This window comes from Hemiscyllium ocellatum, chromosome 26, assembly GCF_020745735.1.
Source record: "Hemiscyllium ocellatum isolate sHemOce1 chromosome 26, sHemOce1.pat.X.cur, whole genome shotgun sequence".
Classification (NCBI taxonomy): Eukaryota; Metazoa; Chordata; class Chondrichthyes; order Orectolobiformes; family Hemiscylliidae; genus Hemiscyllium; species Hemiscyllium ocellatum.
In genome coordinates this window covers 42909763-42921163 of record NC_083426.1, presented here as the reverse complement: position 1 = coordinate 42921163, position 11401 = coordinate 42909763, and the positions used below count along the sequence as shown (strand labels likewise).

The 11401-nt window shown below is 41.5% G+C and overlaps 1 protein-coding gene across 1 annotated transcript in view; it reads left to right on the top strand.

Annotated features, from left to right (window-relative positions):
• The window catches only part of LOC132828437 (5' exonuclease Apollo-like), a 173720-nt gene that overhangs the window by 57006 nt on the left and 105313 nt on the right, over window positions 1-11401 (top strand). The window lies entirely within an intron of this gene.

Here is an 11401-nt window from a genome sequence, read left to right as displayed (position 1 = left end):
AAAACCGGGATTGTCACTATAGTAGAGTGGAGATTCTGTCTTTCAGGTGAGCTGTTCCATGGATGTCAAAGATTGTTCCTTTAACCCTGCAGCTGGTCTTTCCATAGAAATATTACACAATCGTCCTTCAAATACAAGATGTATTTGAGTTTTTGAAAAGGACAGCCGAGCAAATATTTGTGGATCGGAAAGTATATTGAAATTTTGTTTTTGATCAAATTAAAACAGGAGAGAGTTTTGCGCGACAATAGCACAAGGTAACACTGAAACTTACAGACAACACATGTACATGCACACATGTTTAACTTATAATCTTTTTATTGAGAGTCTGAATTAACGAGGCAATGCACTGACTGTTAGAATGTTTTAAGTGACTCAACACAGAAAGTAACAATGTTGGTTATTTATGGCTTTTCTCATTTTTGATGGTTACACTTATAGCATCAGTATCCTCCAACATACAAGTGATTTGGAGATTTTTAACCTTCAGGATCTGCAGATACTCTATTTCTCTGATTGATTTCTTGGACATCATGCCTGAGGATGCCTCTCCCTGAAGCATGGTTTTGTACAAACTCTCATTCAGTGTTACTTTCTTATCTTGAATACTCAAAACACACACTGGAGGGTCTGTGTCACTGTAGGTGGATGGTTTGTAGAAGAGTACCAGCAGTTGGTTGTCACCACATTGGTACCCAAGGATCCCAGCACAACCTTCTTCTGGTCCTTCCATGAAGGAAATTTTCTTTTCTTTGCCTTTTTCAACATTCTCCAGTGTTGACAATAATTTACCTTTCACAATGAAATGTCTGCAAACAAGAAAAGACATTAATTGATTAGCTTATATTGTTTCAATTAGAGAACTCAGCAATGGAATTCAGAGGAATTCCATTGAGTAATATTGCTGTTCTTGTAGCAGGACGGTGAGAAACTTGAGACAAGATTCATGTTGAGTTGGGTGCATGGACTGTGGTAATGAAGTCAATCCTGCTCTTGTCCTCATCTGTTCTGGATAGTTGAGATGCCTGAAGAATAGGCCATCAAAGTCAACTTACAAATTGTAAAAGGTTAGCACTTCGTATCACAATTCATCTAAAGGATATTGATTCTGGTACAGAAAATGAGCGCTGAAACAAAAGCTGTATCCCACCAATGTTGTATAGGACCCCTATTCTTAATTTCAGGAGCACCAAATGAATTCAGTCATATATCTCCAATCCCAAGAATTGATATTAGTCAGGTTGATTTCATGGCAAACATTCTGCTTTAGCAAAAGTCTGGACATTTTCCATCTAAAAGTACTCTCATGGATATCTGGGGCTAAAATTACTCAAATGCCAGGGAGTGTTTGAGTTTATGTGATATTGTTTTGTCATGTCCAATGTTAATCGTGTTTGATTTTCACACAACACTAGGCTATAGTCAAACAGGTTTATTTGGATGCACTAGCTTTCCAGACTTAACAACAGATCAGCTCCTCCTTCAATTAGCAACATTGAAATCCCTTGGCGCGCACACAGCCCACTGCTGTGGCTGAGGTTAATGAAATGAGTCCAAGCAGGGAATCAAAGTTAAGACCTTGCAGATCTGAAGGACTTTGTACCAAATTGATCTGATCATTTCTTCTTTATTTATGCTTTTTACAACAAAAATGCAGCACGGTAGAAAGCATACATACTCTGAGTCAGTCAGCTCGATGTTATTTGTATCATTTTTGATATAAATGCAGGCAGTCTTGTCAGCAGCTTGTTGGCTGTAAAAGAGAACACAAGTTAACTCTGAAAGAAAACAATCAAATCAAATTGGGAAGGAAGGCTTGCTGACTGTGGAGTTGCGAACTCTTTGTGTGATGTGAACTTTGACCAGCACAGGCACCAGATTTAGAACAGTGCGGATAGGCATATGAAGGCTGCAGTCGTGTGATGGAATCTCCAAGGATATATTCAACATTATGTTCAACCCTACTTGATTGTTACGTGTATGAAAGCACTGACCAGTGTAAAAGTGATCTATGGTTTGATACACATTGGTATTGAGAGAGCTGACCTCAATTAGGACAGACAAGGGTGCAAAACTGTCCTTGTCCTGGAACAAAACGAAATCAACTAGCAGAAAGTGAGGACTGCAGATGCTGGAGATGAGAGCTGAAAAATGTGTTGCTGGAAAAGTGCAGCAGGTCAGGCAGCATCAAAGGAGCAGGAGAATTGACGTTTCGGGCATAACCCCTTCTTCAGGCTTATGCCCGAAACGTCAATTCTCCTGCTCCTTTGATGCTGCCTGACCTGCTGCGCTTTTCCAGCAACACATTTTTCAGCACAGGATGAAAACAGCCTGGACACTTTGTCCTGGTGATTAACTAATAATCAGTACTGGTAAATGGACTCAGCCAACTAATCAGCACTTCCCTGTCACTCATTTTAAATATTGTCTTTTTTTCTACTTTATCGATGTTCTTGTGAGCTGTTGTGATGATTTCAAGCTGAACTGCTTTGACTTACCGTGTCCTCTTTCAGTAGTATTCCAGCTCTGCACAACCAAAAGCCTACTTCATATTTCTCTTTGCGTTAAACTCAACCGCAGAGGACAAATTGAATCTCAGGCCTATCTCAACAGTCCCAATTAGCTAGTCCCTGATTAGGTCTCTTTATTCCAATATAAACACATGCCTGTTCATGAGCTTTGCAGGGGATACAAAGTTAAAACTCACACCGCACCAGGTTATAGTCCAACAGGTTTAATTGGAAGCACTAGTTTTTGGAGCGCCGCTCCTTCATCAGGCCAATTCTTATCATTGACATTGATGTAAAACACATTGTTGCACCATTAACAGATAGCAAATATTTTTTCCTCAACATAGAAATTCCATTTACGGTTGAATATCATATCTTGGAATTATAGACTGGAAGGAAACAATTGGATAAAGGGAGCCCACACCTAATCTCTGTGCAAACCCACAAACAATAAATTTGACTTAAGCATAGTCAATAAGCAATCTTTTTTTGCTGTTCAGATAATCAATCATTTGAAGGATTAAACCTGGACAAGGGGACAGTGAAAATACAACAGCTGAAGAAACTTGACTGAAACTTTGTCACTTGGTTAATTATAAAGAATTATACTAAGTTGGAGGTAAATATGTAGAACAACTTACACTGGGCTTGCCTGAAGAGGACCTGCATTTGGGCTTGCTCTGACAGTTATATTTCCAGAGTTTGAAAAGTTTGATGAGGCGTTTCCCATTCTGTAAATGAGAATGTAGAGTTATTTTCAAGAACAAAAGCAGCTTTAAAAGTTTTTAGAACTAGTGATAGGCAATTCAGCTCCTCAAGCCTCCTTTGATATTCTATACAATCAAGATTGATCTCACTTTGGCTTCATTTCCCCTTTCCTGCCTGTTCCCCATAACCCTTCAACCCATTACTAATGAAAAATGTGTCTGTCTTCTCCTGATATTCACTCAATGTCCTGGCATCCACATGGACTAAATTAGATTAAATTCCCTACAGCGTGGAAACAGGCCCTTCGGCCCAACTAGTCCACATTGACTTTCCGAAGAGTAACCCATCCCCCCTAATTAATGCATCAAACTCTATGGGCAATTTAGCATGACCAATTCACCTAACCTGCACATCTTTGGACTGTGGGAGGAAACTGGAACACCCAGAGGGAACCCACACAGACACGGGGAGAATGTGCTAACTCCACACAGACAGTCGCCCGAGGCTGGAATCAAACCGGGTCCCTGGCGCTGTGAGGCAGCAGTGCTAACCAGTGAGCCACCGGGCCGCCCCAAATAATTAAATTATTCCCTGATGATCGGAGTTGTGAACTCGGCACTGTTCTGGAATCTTCAGAAATTTAAGATTCAAAATGAAGAGCCCGCTGCAATCATTCATGAACAAATAAAAATGTATTTGTTTCCTTTTCTTTCTCCTGTGGAGTGTCAGAGACAAAGATATGAGGAACACATTCAGTTTGAACTGGCAATCCAGTTGGGTGGATAACTTTCTAAACGCACTGGCCCGGCTGAACCTGAGCTGTTTCCAGTAGGAAAAATGGAGGAGGTACAAGTGGAACAGATCGTAAAGATTCTCCAAAACAAAGGGAAAGGGAATGGCAGTGGAAATCAAGAAGATATTGTGGGAAATTTCAGGAGATTCCCAGATAAGCTTAGATGATTAGAACCCCAAGTATGCCCCTGTACCAGAAATTTGTACCAGAAATATTAGCCATCCTTGCAACTGAACAAGTTTGAGAATAGTTCTACCCATGAACCTGCACTAACAGAGTGCCATTCCTCAAAGCCAAATCAAGTAGCATGATTGCATTTGACCGAAGTCTGATTAGGAAATCACAATCTCACATCTTATTGCAAGCCAATCTCTAATAGTGGAGATATGCTTCATCTTACACTCACTTAGAGTTTATACAAATTACAAAAAAAGTGAAGAATTAGTTATTTGAATCTTACCTGGCTCTTGGAGGTATCGCTGCGATGTTATGACTCTGTTTGAGGTAAAAACTGAGACTCAGCTGCTCCTTAATATATGTTTCACAGTGGCTATGAGAATGATCATTCAGCCAATCACTGTGCAAATACTGGGCATTTCACCATATTCAGCATTTTTTACAATCTGTTTCAGTTTGTGGGTGTTACTGGTTAGGCAAGCATTTATTGTCATTCTCTAATTGATCTTAAGAGGGTGAGCATGAGCTTGCAGAAACTCTCCAACCAGTGTGTTGGTTTATTGCCTTTGGAGATTTCATAGAATCCCTACCTTGGGGAAAGAGCCAATTGGGCTCAGTGAAGCTACACCAACGCTCAGAAGAGCATCCCACCCGGACTCAGCTTTGTACCCTATCCCCATAAGCCCACATATAGCTAGGCAAATCCACCTAGCTTGCATGTTTCTGGACACTATGGACAATTTAGCATGGCCAATCCACCTAACCTACTCCTCTTTCGACAAATGAGGAAGCGGAGCATCCAGCAGAAATCCATACAGACATGGTAGAACAAATAGAGGCATGGGGTATTTTCTAAATTGGGAGGAAATACAGAAATCAGAAGTGGAAAGGGATTTGGGATTTCTAGTCCAGGTTTCTCTTAAGGTAACCTTACAGGTTCAGTCAGTGGTTAGGAATGCAGATACAATGTTGTCATTCATCTTGAGAGAACTAGAATATAAAAGCAGGTATGTACTTCTGAGGCTTTATAAGGCTCTGGTCAGACTACATTTAGAGTATTGTGAGCAACTTTGGATCCTATACCTCAGGAAAGACATATTGGCCCTGGAGCGGGTCCAGAGGAGATTCACAAGAATAATCACAGGAGTGAAAGGCTTAACATGTGAGGAATATTTGAGGACACTGGAACGATATTCGACAAAATTTAGAAAGATGAGAGGGAATCTGATTAAAACTTACAGAATACTGAACGGCCTAGACAGAGTGCACGTTCGGAAGATGTTTGCATTGGTAAGAGAGATGAGAACCTGAGGGCAGAGCCTTAGAGTAAAGAGAAGACCTTTTATATTGGAGATAAGGAGAAACTTCTTTAGCCAGAGCGTAGTGAACTTGTGGAATTCATTGCCACAGAAGGCTGTGGATTCTAGGTCATTGAGTATAGTTAAACAGAGAAAGATAACTTCTTGATTGCCAAGGGGATCAAATGTTCCGAGGAGAAAGCAGGAAACCGGGATTGAAAAACCGATCAGCCATGATTGATTGGCAGAGTGAGCTCCTTGGGCCGAATGGCCTAATTTCAGTTCCGATGTCATATGATCTTATGGAGGACTCCACACAGACAATCACTGGAATTGTGCTCTGGTCCCTGGTACTGTGAGGCAGCAGTGCTAACCACTGAGCTACCATCATACTACCATATTATTGTGTGGTGTCAGACAATGAGTTCAATATTCACTTGTGGATTTCTCTTTCAGTCATCTGTGGGACATGTGCATCGCTAACTGGCCAGTGTTTATTGCCTGTCACTCGTTGCCTTTGCATTGTCAGAAGTCACATTTACTTGATACTGCAAAGAATCAAAACTGACAGCTTATTGAATTAACTACAAACGAGGTGTAATTTCTTTCAGTTAAACATTGAGAATACCAAACCCTTTCCTTTCAGCCTTAGCACAGTCTCTGTACCCTTGCCATCAGTGACAATCTACTGCAAATTTGTATGTTCACCATACTAATGTTGGATCTGACCCTCAGGCGAATTTCAGACACAATTGCTGTACTTCAAATAGTCATTGGCTTCCACCTTGCTTTTGCACACAATATGGTCAGTTTCCTGACTGGCAATGCTAAATGCAGGGTCCTTAATGTATATGAATTGTTGGCAGTGATCCTATTATTTTGAATATTCTCTACTGATAATTAACCTGGTTGGCCCTACTTTGCCACCTGTTGTAGTTCAGCTGTTTAATGTCTGGCCATTATTTCCTGTTCCTACCAGAAGTGATCATACCAGATTTATCCTCAATGGTTTATGCCCACCCTGATTTTAATCCTTTCCAGCATGGCATCTAATTGGCATCTCTTACTAACCCAGTTTTCTCCCTGTGAATGGCACTGTGTCTTTTCTACGTTCACAAACACACAGGGAGAAATAATTTTTTCTGTAAGTTAAGAGAACTTTAATTTACGTCAAGTAATGCTCACTTCTTTACTGAAAAGCTGCAAAAAACTGAAATTGCATCAGCCCCGCACGTTTCCCATCCCATCGTAAGGACAGATGTATTGAGAGTTGTTAACATTAACTCTGGTCTCATTAGATATCATAGCATCAGGCCAAATGTGGACAGGAAATTTTCTGTTGAATACCAAGTGTAGTCTGCACATTTCAACCCTCTCTGAGCTCACGAATCACGAATTATCCTCCATGCTGTACTCCATTTTGAAGAAGAATTGGGGACAATGTCACAGAACCTAGTCTGGATGTGAAGGTGTCAATGTCCATCACCACGACTGCCTCAGCAGCGGGCATTACTGACTGAACTGGACAGGTCCTAAAGGACATAGCTGATAGACTTAATCTGTGGACTTTTAGCAGCAGCAGCTGTAGTCAAACACAAACTGCAATGCCATCACCCAGCATTTCCCCACTCAACCATTACAATCAAGCCAGTGTATCAACCCTGGGTCAATGGAGAGTGCAGGAGGGCATGCCAGGAGCAGCACTGGGCATGCCTAAAAATGAGGTGTCAACCTGATTGAAGTGTGCAATGTTCCGATGGTAGATAGGGACAATCGTTCCTCTTAGTAGAAGGGTCAGTAATCAGCAGGACATTTGGAGGGGAAAGGAAGAAAATCTTTCCACAGAGGGAGTTGTGGATATGAGGAACTCATTGCCCTGAAGGGAGGTAGAGGCACAACCCCTCAGACTTTTCTATATTAATAGATGAAGGCTTGAAATGCCAGAGCATTTGGGCAAAGTGCTGAAACATGGGATTGGGATTTGAATGGTTGATGAGCAGTGTGTAAATGATGGACCAAAAGGACTCCTTTGTGCTGTAAAGCACAATGATTCAATGACTCCAAAAACTCTGACATGGTAGGAGTTGGGGTGTGCTGTGGAAGTGAGAGAGCATCAACCATGATGAGCAACAAGACTGTTTACTTAATTGGGAAGACAAGCCACTTTGTGGAGGATTGCTGGACAATATGCTCTGCATTAGCATTCCGTTGTAAGGTAAAGTTACTCGAGTGCAGTATTAGCTCTGGAGAGTGGGAAATGGATAAAAGCTGGAGGATCTTTTCCACCCAACAATTCCCATAGATGAAAGCACTGCCCTGACATGTCGCCACTATAGACTGTGCCACATGGACAGCTACGGGTTGAAGCCAAATATAATGATGGGAGAAATTGTTTTGCATACCAGACATAGCATTGTCGAATTGTTGAACACAAGGAACCTGAGAGTCACCTCAAGTAGCAGATGAACCGAGTGCGAAACCATTTTGTTACCTGGAGAGAAATTGATCTTCACAGTAAAAGCCAGAGGGAGGGCTACAAACAAAGAAGAGCACAATTAGAAACAGACTTCTATGGGTAACTAAAGGAAAAACATAGAACATAGAATATTCCAGCGCAGTACAGGCCCTTTGGCCCTCGATGTTGTGCAGACCTGTCATACCAATCTGAAGCCCATCTAACCTACACTATTCCATGTTCGTCCATATGCCTGTCTAATGACAACTTAAATGTACATAAAGTTGGCGAATCTACTATCGTTGCAGGCAAAGCATTCCATACCTTCACTACTTTCTGAGTAAAGAAACTACCTCTGACATCTGTCCTATATCTATCACCCCTCAATTTAAAGCTATGCTCCCTCGTGCTCGCCGTCACCATACTTGGAAAAAGGCTCTCCCTGTCCACTCTATCTAACCCTCTGATTATCTTATATGTCTCTATTAGGCCACCTCTCAACCTTCTCTCCAACAAAAACAGCCTCAAGTCCCTCAGCCTTTCCTCGTAAGACCTCCCCTCCATACCAGGCAACATCCTAGTAAATCTCCTCTGCACCCTGTCCAAAGCTTCCACATCCTTCTTGTAATGCAGTGACCAGAAACTGTACATAATACTCCAAGTGTGGCTGCACTAGAGTTTTGTACAGCTGTAGCATAACCTCATGGTTCCGGTACTCGATCCCTCTATTAATAAAAGCTAAAACACTGAATACCTTCTTAACAACCCTGTCAACCTGGGTGGCAACTTTCAAGGATCTGTGTACCTGGGCACCGAGATCTCTCTGCTCATCTGCACTGCCAAGAATCTTACCATTAGCCCAGTACTTTGCATTCCTGTTCCTCCGACCAAAGTGAATCACCTCACACTTGTCCGCATTAAACTCCATTTGCCACCTCTCAGCCCAGCTCTGCAGCTTATCTATGTCTCTCTGTAACCTACAACATCCTTCGTCACTATCCACAACTCCACCAAGCTTAGTGTCGTCTGCAAATTTACTAACCCACCCTTCTAGACCCTCATCCAGGTCGTTTATAAAAATGACGGACAGCAGTGGACCCAACACTGACCCTTGCGGTACACCACTAGTAACTGGACTCAAGGATGAACATTTCCCATCAACCACCACCCTCTGTCTTCTTTCAGCAAGCCAATTACTGATCCAAGCTGCTATATCTCCCACAATCCCATTCTTCCGCATTTTGTACAATAGTCTACTGTGGGGAATGTTATTGAACGCCTTGCTGAAATCCATATATACCACATCAACCAGTTTACTCTCATCTACCTGTTTGGTCACCTTCTCAAAGAACTCAATAAGGTTTGTGAGGCACGACCTACCCTTCACAAAACCATGCTGACTATCCCTAATCAAATTATTCTTTTCTAGATAATTATAAATCCTATCTCTTATAACCTTTTCCAACACTTTATCAACAACTGAAGTGAGGCTCACTGGTCTATAATTACCAGGATTGTCTCTACTCCCCTTCTTGAACAGGGGAACCACATTTGCTATCATCCAGTCTTCTGGCACTATTCCTGTAGACAATGACGATTTAAAGATCAATGCTAAAGGCTCGGCAATCTCCTCGCAGGCTTCCCAGAGGATCCTAGGATAAATCCATCCAACCCAGGGGACTTATCTATTTTCACACTCTGCAGGATTTCTAATACCTCTTCCTTGTGAACCATAATCCCACCTAGTCTAGTAGCCTGTATCTTAGTATTCTCCTCGACAACATTGTCGTTTTCTAGAGTGAATATTGTCGAAAAATATTCATTTAGTGCTTCCCCTATCTCCTCTGACTCCACACACAACTTCCCACTATTATCCTTGATTGACCCTAATCTTACTCTCGTCATTCTTGTACTCCTTAAATACCTATGGAAAGCCTTAGGGCTTACCCTGATCCTATCCGCCAACAACTTCTCATGTCTCCTCCTGGCTCTTCTGAGCTCTTTCTTTAGGTCTTTCCTGGCTATCTTGTAACCCTCAAGTGCCCTAACTGAGCCTTCACATCTCATCCTAACATGAGCCTTCTTCTTCCTCTTGACCAGAGATTCCACTTCCTTCCCATCTCATCCTAACATGAGCCGCCTTCTTCCTCTTGACCAGAGAAACCATGGCTCCTGTGCTCTATAGCTTCCTCCCTGCCTGACAGGTACCCATACTTATCTAGGACACTCAGGAGATTTTCCTTGAAGTAGCTCCACATTTCTAATGTGCCTATCCCCTGCAGTTTCCTTCCTCATCCTATTTTCCTAAATCTCGCCTAATCGCATCGTAATAGCATTTCCCCCAGGTGTAATTCTTGCCCAGTGGTATACACCTATCCCTTTCTATCACTTAAGTAAACATAACAGAATTGTGATCACTATCACCAAAGTGCTCACCTCCTTCCAAGTCTTACACCTGGCCGGGCTCATTACCCAGTACCAAATCTAATGTGGCTTCGCCCCTTGTTGGCCTGTCTACATACTGTGTCAGGAAGCCCTCCTGCAAACACTGGATAAAAACTTACCCATCTATAGTACTCGTACTCCCAGTCAATATTTGGTAAACGGAAGTTGAAGGGAAAGTTGAAAAAGAATTAGAGGAGACAGAAATGCAGGTTGGGGAATTATAAATGGAGACATCGGCTATTAAGCCACTCAGTTGCATCAAGTCTAATAAAGAATCCCAATAAAAAATGTTTTAAACTGTTCATAGGATGTTGTTGTCATTATCTGGGTATTTATTTTCCATTCATATTTGAGAATTTAAAAAATACATTCGTTTGTTATTTGCTGAATTTTTTTGCCCACTGTTGTTCCTATATGACAGACACATCTTGTTTAACCTTTTTCAGGTTTTTAACTTTAAATGTGAACGTGTATATGATTGTTATGACTGTCAGCCACACTACAGTTCGATGCAATGCTCGCAAACATGTTCCTTGAGTAAGATGCTCTTGTTATGATTGTTGGATTGTTATGTAACAAAAGAAGCCAAGGTAATGCTTGATTTAAGTCTTGAAACATGCAAATGTGTTTCTGAGGAAATGGTTTATTGTTATGAAATGTGTGTTGATTTTTGTTGATGATTTAATGCTCCCTTTTTCCAAAGGAGTGTCATAATCAGTTCAAGCAGTGTTATCTTGCTAATGATTAAACTACTTTTGTTTGCAGTCGGAAATCAATCCTCGACAAACTGGATAAATTGTTATTTCAATTACTTTCCAATGAAGTGCTATCCCTTCACAAAATTACAAAGAGTTGAGGTCGCAGAAGGACGTTATTCATTTCAACACATTTATGCAGACACTTTTCACTTCTACATCAATTGTTATTTCCATATTGATAAGTGATCGCCGCACAGTCCGTGTGGAGAGAAAGTTCTGGTGTTACATTGAAGACACCCACTATTGTGTTGAGTGGT